An 8,850-nucleotide genomic window follows, 5' to 3' on the forward strand; every position below is an offset into this window, starting at 1 on the left:
ACTCATGGAATCAGAGGATTTAAGTAAGACAAAGCCTTGCACTCCTTCTGGCCTCTTACTCCAGATTAGAGAAAGATGCTCAGAGTTGAGGAAAGAGGAAAGAGAATGAGAAGAAATGAGTGCACAGATTTTAGCAGCTCCCTGATAAAGGACAACTATCCTCTGTCTCCTGGAAATAGTCTTATGGGGATAGAAAACTTGAGAAAAGTTCATTAGAAAGAACAGTGAGAAAGCACAGGTTGCAGAGAGGCAAATAGGACTGAAAGATAACTCCATGGTGACCTGGTGAGCTAGAGACTATTAGACTAAGTGGTGGGTCTCCTGAATGTATCTGAGTGGAGATCGCACTGAGGACCAGACCCTCCCTCCCCACTTTCTCCTCCCACCACACACCAGGGCACCACAGAAGCAGTGCCAAATTTAGTGTCAACTCAAGAAAAGGGGAGAGAGCCAAAGTTAATTCAGATTGAGTATCCATCACCCTAGTGGAATAAGAATAATTATGTTGTTAAAGAAAATATTAATTGTATTTCTTGAAAACTTTAGCGATGGACTTAGATTTGTACCTGCTGTGCCTATAGTACAGCACTGGCTATTCTTTATTGTAATTGCCTGTATATTAGTTTTTCTTTCCTAATATAGACTTCTTGAATATAAGATCGGGGTTTGCCATTGTATACTAGTACCAGGAACAGCACCTGGCCCTTAATAGGAACCAAATGCATGAGCTCAGATAAATCTGTCTAATACGTCCAACAATGTCCAGTAGGGTATTAGCTAAATGACTGCCATCTATAGAATGAAATGCTATGTAACTATTTAAAAATTTGTGTGGTGTATAAGTATTTCATAACATAGAGAAATGTTTGTTACTTTGTAAGTAAAAATAAAGCAAGTTTCCAAACAATGTGATAATGTTTTTGAAATTTTATGAAATTCATGCATAACATTTTTTAAAAAGAATAGTCAAATGTATAAATTATGTCTCCGAGTAGTGGAATGATGTGGTTTTTTAATTTTCTTGTGCATTCTTTTGTATTTTCCAAAATTTTTCTAATGACCACATGCTTTGGAAAAAAGAGAAAATGGAAACAAAAGCACCAAATGTAATCCTAAAATACTATACCCTTTTAAGTGTGTGTGTGTGTGTGTGTGTGTGTGTGTGTGTGTGTGTGTGTGTGTGTGTAGGGGAGGTGGGGTTCTTTCTTAGGTAGCTGGGTAGGGTCCTTAGTTACCTGATTCTGTTTGCAGGGGATGTCCACAAGTGTAAACACACACGGAGAGTGGCCCTTGTGCACCACAGGAAGTAAAGGACCTGGAGCTCAGAACTCTGTCCCGGCTATGGGAAAACATTTTTGCTTCCCTACCCCTCTCCTGGGTTCAGTTATTTTCCCTACCATTTCTCTGTCGATGCTCTTCCCCTCCAAGTCATCTTTTCTCCAAGATGGATGCTCTGTCCTCTGAGCTATTATAGTATGAATGAACCCTCTCTTTGTTTCAGCCCTCTCTCTGTCAGCCTCCCACTCTTCCTGGGGGGAGTCTCCCTCCCTCACTTTGCATCCCTTTTATTCTTCCAGGTTCACTCTTTACCTTTGTCCCCACTGTTCACCCTCATGTGAATGCTAAAGAATATTGATATATATTTTTAATTGTGATAAAATACACAAAAAGTAAAAGGTACCGTTTTGAAGTATACAGTTCAGTGACATTAAGTACATTCACTTAATGCTGGTGCAACCATCACCACCATCCATCTCCAGAATATTTTTCATCTTGCAAAACTGAAATTTTGTATCTAGTGAACAATTATTTCCCGTTCCCACTTCCCCTCCCTAAGCTCCTGGCAACCATCATTCTACTTTCTGTCTCTTTGAATTTAACTACCTCATATGTGTAGAATCATATAGTATTGGTTCTTTGGTGACTGGCTTATTTCACTATTGTTAAAATTCATCCATGTTGTAACATGTGTCAGAATTCCTTTCTTTTCTAAGGCTAAATGACATTACATTGTATGTATAGACCACATTATGTTTATCCTTTCACCCTTTTACGAATAAACATTTGGATTGCTTCCATCTTTTGGCTATCATAAATAATGTTTCTATGAACATGGGGGTACAAATATCTATTTGAGGCCCTGCTTTCAATTCTTAGAGGTATATGTGGAATTACTAGATCATATGGTAACTCTGTTTAAGTTTTTGAGGACCCTCCATGTTATTTTCCATAGTGTGTGTACCATTTTGTTTCTACCAACAGTGCACAAGGGTTCCAGTTTCTCCATATCCTGTTTGACACTTGTTATATTCTGAAGGATATTCTCATTCAACAAATATCTCCTGAGATCTACAGTGTTCTGTTGGTTTCCAAGGATATACAGTCTTCAACAGGACAACATCTTGGTCTTGAGCAGTTCATGGGCCGATATAGGAGGTGGCACATACTAAGTAGGTGCTGTGAGAAGAGCATCTCCATGAGACAGGAAGGGTGGTCAGTGGGGGCTTCTAAGAAGAAGTTTCTTTCATCCTCATTTTTAAGGTGAAGAAACCGAAAGTGACTAGCCTAATGTTGAACACCCATGAGAAGGTGAAGCCAGGACGCTAATCTAGGTCTTTCTGATTTCTGGTTCACATATACAATGGAATATTACTCAGTCATTAAAAAAAATGAATAAAAATATGAAATCCTACTATGCTGAGTGAAATGTCAGACAGACAAAGATAAATACCATATGATTTCACTTATATGCAGAATCTAAGAAACAAAAAGAACAAAATAATCAAAATCAGACTCACAAATAAAGAGGACAATCTGGTGATGACCAGAGGGCAGAGGTGTTGCAGGAGCTGGGAGAATGGAGTGAAAAGTTAAAGAAATACAAATTAGTAAGGAATGCAGTCAGCATAAATGTAATGGCTAGGTGGAGAGCCAAAAGAGAGAAAGAGCAATTAGAGGGATCATTTTATAAACTGTATAAATGTCTAACCAATGTGCTATATACTTGAAACTAATATTAAAATAAAAGTTTTTTAAAAGCCCACTTTTCAATTCTGATGCCAAGCTGTAGTTGAGGGATAGAGAGTCAGAGAGGTGACACAGTGAGCTCAATGCACATGGCTGGTGAGCTATGTGGCATTGAGTCCACCGGCATTGAGTCCAGACTAAAACGGTTGGCCTTTTTTCACCAAGAGGAGTCCCACAGATGGAAACTCATCACTTTAGATGGGGGAGAAGATTAGAAGCATAGAGAATAGCAAGACTTCCAGAAAGAGAAGAAACAATGATTTGGGATTATGCATTAAGATTTGGCTAACCTTTATTTATATTCTCATTAAACTACCATTTACTGGGAGCTAAGTGCTTTAACGTGCATCAGCTCATGTGGTTCTGAAGTAATCCTAAGGAACAGGAATTGTATTTCTCACCTTATAGATGGAGAAACAGAGGGCCAGGGAGGTAAGTAACTTGTTAAGTTTGCATGGCTAGCAAGTTTCAAGGAAGGGACATAACCCAAGCTCATCCTATTCCAGGTGCTCCAGCTTTCTGCTCTAAAACTTTGTCTTTTAGTTTCTTCTGTAAAATGGGGCAATTACTTTATAGGTTGTCACGATCAGAATGTAAAGAAGGTGTCTTATTTCAATGTTTCTTAAATTTTAGTCACATATATATTGCCTTCAAAATTTTGTTTATTATTATTTAAATAATATCTAATTAAAATTTATGATAGATATTATCTATTCAAATGATATTATCTAATTAAAATGTGACTTCTCAAAATAATTTAAAAGTAATGATATTTTCTTAAAACCTGTAAGTGGACTCACTTTTCAAATTTAAATGTCACTTTAGCCTCACTGTAAGCAATAAAAATTTCTAAAAAACACATTTTAATGTGCTTCTATATATCTAATTTCCACTATCTATTTAAAATAAATAAAAATGATTGAAATAAAAATGCCCATCAGTACACTATCTGCAACACTCCTCACACTACCTGTGGGTAGGTCCTAAAAAAATCCTCCCCCGACCATCTTACGGGGGGGTCCTCTGCCCTTGCATCCTCTGCCCACTGGAATCTAGAGTAATTGTTAATCCCCTCTACCTTCCACCTTCTGGTGATCTCTAAGTGGTTACCATTATACAGACTAAAAGAGGGCACTGACTCTTTAGAAAACACTTTTTTTGATCAACCATAAATCTCAAGCAAATAAATCCCTCTTTGAAACCCGGTAACTAATCCCTTTGTGCATTTCTAGTCTTGTTGAGAAATGTGCATATGTGGTTCAGCCATGGCTTCTCCAGAGCTGCCTTCCTTCTGGATAAGGAATGTAGAGTAAAAGCCCTTGTCCCATCTCACATACTGACTTATGTTTTCTTATGTTGCTAAAACATTACTCTTCTCTAAATGATTATACATTAGTGTCTTTTCCTGGCAAAAAGACCAAGAAACGCAAACATTGAAGCTGACACATTGAGTTAAGAGGCACGCAAACATTTCAGTCATTCCTGTCACTCTGCTGCTTGGGCTTACTCACCACGGTGTGATTTTGTTATCACATCGCTCCTGCCCAGCACTTTAATGATTCCTGTAACTTGGTCGAGTGGGCCTCTTTCCATTATATTAATAAGTAACCACAAGGCAAAATTCAAAGTTTTCTGACATTTAGGACCTGGTAATCATATGCAACATTAAACTTTAAAAACATTTAGTTGTAGATAAAAATATATATTTTTTAATTTCCTACTTTTGAAGACAGGGAACAGGGGAGGAAGCTATTCTCCATTTGTGTGTACTGAACCATTAGCTGTGGCGGTCCTTGACCTGGGCCCTTCTAGTCATGTTTCTCTTCAGTCTCACCTGTGCTTTGGGGACCTCTATGCCTCCTTCCAGCTAGAACATGGCTCTAGTTCACAACTCCAACACCTCAATGACCAAAATGGGTTAAAGAGAGAGAAGATTTCTTAGGAGAGTTCTTCTTATTTGAGGAACTTGGAGGAGTGGAGGGGAAGAACTCATGCAGCAGGGAAAAGCAGTTGACAGCTGGCTTGAGCGGGGCCCTCTCCATGCCTGTTGCTCTCTTTTAAAGCAGGCCTGGGCCCTCATTGGGTGAGGACTGGGGGAATTTTTGTCCCTCCCTACTCCTTAATTCCAGATTCTTTCTTCAGCTCTGAGAGACTTTGGGGACTTCAGGTTGCCACCTACTCTCTAGAGTAAAGACAGCAGAGAGCCCTCAAAATGTTTCTTTGGAAATGTAGGTGAAAAATCTAGCTATTTAGCACAGCTATTTAGAAAATGGAAAAAGATGTATGGGACCAGAAAGGATGAATTAGCACTGGGAGGATCTCAAGCATTCTGGACACAAGTTCTGTCCAGGAGATGTTGGAGGAGGAACGGCACCTCTTAAAGGTTGAGTGTGGCCAAAGGAGAAAGAGAGTAGAGCACAGACTGCAGGAGGCTTTGAGGGCAAGCTTTGGGGTAGGAACTGTGGTGGGGGAGTTTCAAAGGCAAACTTCATCCTTTTCATTATTTTGACCAGTGAGTTCTAAGGCCCTGCCCATTGGCATAGGCTTAGAGAGGTCTGGCAACTGCCAAGTGATTGTTGAGATCCTGGCAGATGCTGGCCCACATATCAGCCCATCTGTATGATGCAAGGGTCTGGAAGGCATCATGAGAATGTTTAATCATGTTTGTAGAGAGCTTAGCACACGGTCAATATGAAGTCATGTGCAGTTTACTTCTCTTTCCTGGGCATGGAACAAGGTAGGCTCTCCCAGGGCCCTATCTTGCTGGCAGGCCTGGGTGAGAGCAAAAACCTGACCAGCCTATTACTGGCAAGCCCAACAAAAGTCCCCACCAGTCCAGAATGATGAATAACTGCTTCACAATTAGAATGCAACACCAACAACAAAAGCAAAACTTCTGGTAAGGGGAAAAACAAACCTTTACTCATCTGACAACCAAGTTCTTGGGGCTCTCCTGGGGCCAGCAGTGCAGGCTTCCACAGGCTCCCCATTCCTGCCGCTACCGCCTCTCAGACTCAGAGGCCAGTTGCAGGGATTGGTGAGCAGGGGAGAGTGAGCTGCATCTAGAATGGGGTGGGCCTGAGGGAAAAATTACAGAGCCTGTAGAGAGAGCAAAAGCAGCTATTGAGAGAGGTGGGAGCTTGAGGCAGGATAAAAGGAAGGAGCCTCTTCCACCTGAGGAATCAGATGTAGTAGTTTTTTGGTTTCTGTTCAGCCTAACATGTTGCAAGAGCTTCCACATGTGAAAATTAAGTTACATAAATGCATAATAAATCATATTAAAAATAAAAGTAACAAGTCCTCAAAATACTCATTATTTCCAAATTATTTGACTAGAATTCCTTATTATCTCTGCTTTGGTGATTATTTGTTACACTGTATCTGTATGGTGAAAATATTACAAAATCCGTGAGCTACTGCACATACTCTCTTAACTGTGCCTTCAGTGGCATTGTGTTGGTACCTTGAAATTGACCGTGGTGGGAGTATTTACACCACAGGAATCAATGAACACTAGAAATCAGAGCTTCCCTTCTACCATCTCCTCCCAGGCAACTGTAAGACATTTATCAGCACACTGCTGGGTAGAACTTGGTTTGCTTTTTCACTCCCTGTTCGTCCTAGTTCTGCTTTTAGCTGCTTTTGGGGCTGTTAGCAGGGAGAGAAAAAATAGCAGAGATGGAAGGGAACCAAGTATCTTGCTGAAATCTGGCTGGCAGGAGATGTCCAAAGATGGCTCCCATGAGTGAGTCGAAGGTGAAAGAGAGGAAAGTCACCGAGGACCTTGGTTTACAGGGCCAAGAGGAGAGCTCTTCGAGCTGCCAAACCTGCAGGCTTGGCCGCAGGCTCTTGTCCTGGGCTGGCCCTCTCCGACCAACTCTGGCTACTTGTGTTATGCTCACTCTTGCCACACTGATCTGTGGTTACCTCACATCCATTTGTCTCACTGGCCCTCTCTTTACAGTCCTCTTTCCCCACTTTGCAGTGGCCAAGGAAATGAGCCATACATTTCTCCCTCATGCAGGCACCTTTAGACCCTGGGTGTGCTTGGGGCATCCCTCATGTGGCTGTGGCACAAGAAGAGCAGTTCACCCTCACACTATCCACAGGTCACTCTCTGATGTGAGGATCTCCAGGCCCACTCCTCCCTATAGCCCTCTGTCTCTACATACCAGGACAGGCAGTGCAGATCCTAGGGCAGAAGAGTTACTTGGTCTGAAAAAAGGCCAGATCATTTTCAAATTTCTTTCCACTGTGAGTTTGTGCTCACCTCTTTGTCACTGGCTTGGTAATAGCACAGCAATGGCAAATGTCTGCTTTACCCTTCCAGCACCCCACAAATATGAAATGGGCTTGGGAGAGAAGGAGTGCAATCAAGTGTGCTTCCGTAGAGGGCTGGTGTGATGGCCCTGAAGCCCCCGAGAATGGACAATGCAAGCTGACCTTCATCTGTGAAATATCTCTGATAGATCCAGGACCCCAGATGAAGTAAGCCAGCAGGAGAGACTTGCCATGATAACCTGGATTCAAGCACTTCACATGCTGAGATATCTGATCGCCTAGTTAGAGGTGAGTTATGAAATACCTGGCCCTTGTACTGTAGTCCCAGCTGAGCCTTCTCTTCTCTAAACCTAACATTTTAACCTTATCTAGGGTGAAACAGAGGGAATAAATGAAAAAATTCAAGGCAAAAGTGACCCAAATGGTAAGCTCCATCACCTCCTTCCTTTACCCACCACCATTATACCATGGTGCCATAATCGATTTTCATCTAGTTTGATTATGTCATCTATTAATTTTCTTTCTCATACACAACATCCAGGCTTGAGAGAAATATCATATAAGGCACATATGGCAATGAGGTGCCCAGTTGAGTGGCATGACTTTCTGGGGTAATGATTGTCTCAGACTTCAGTCCTTAACCCCAAGAGAAGCATCATCACCTTCAACTGGGTTGTATGGAGTACATGGATGAACTAGGTTCTGTCCTTTCTCCCATAACCTGTTCCTTAAAACACTGAACATAAAATATGATTCTCCAGTTGTTAATCAAGCTCCATAGGACAAGAAAGGACTATTGTTTTGCTGTTTCTAGATACTATATTCCTCCTAAGATGGCTAAAATAATATGCAAAATACTGTGAAAACAGAGGATGCCTATTTCAGAAGGTATGCATCTGGAATCTAATGGTAAGTATTATAATAGGTATAATTTGGTTTTCTACATTTTTATTTCAATGATGCTATTCTCTTAATTTAGACATCTTAAATTCAACTTTATACCTGCACCACTGTTAAGTCATTATCAATAATTCCAATTTCTTTTTTACATTTCCATCTAAGATAGTGCTTGCCTGTAAAATTTATTGGCAGAGGCAATATTCTATATTTAGTGAAAGAGATGTTATCTATAAATTACAAGGAAATGATTACATCAAGGTCCTCTGCTGATGAAATAAACCACAAGAAAGAAATAAAGTGTATGAGAGGAACAACATCCTAAAAGTCACTAAGAAACAAAGCTAGTTGACTATCTTGCACCTAAAGACTCCTTTGTCTACATGTACTCTCCACATGACCAAACAGCATGGCCTATGTGCCCTCTGGAGGGTTAAAAGAACAGCAATAGTGTATAACGATTTCTTCTGCAGCCTGAGAACATAATCTCTATTCAATGGTTATGTATCTAAACCACAAAATCGCTAGAATAATTAGATGCCTTTTTAGGAATGATGAGAAACATGGCACAATTGTCCCTTTTGTTTACATAGAACTTAGAGTTGGAAGAAAGCTTACTGCCATCTATCTTGGCTAGTCCTTTCA

The sequence above is a fragment of the Pteropus alecto genome, unplaced genomic scaffold (assembly GCF_000325575.1).
Source record: "Pteropus alecto unplaced genomic scaffold, ASM32557v1 scaffold58, whole genome shotgun sequence".
In the NCBI taxonomy this organism is placed as follows: Eukaryota; Metazoa; Chordata; class Mammalia; order Chiroptera; family Pteropodidae; genus Pteropus; species Pteropus alecto.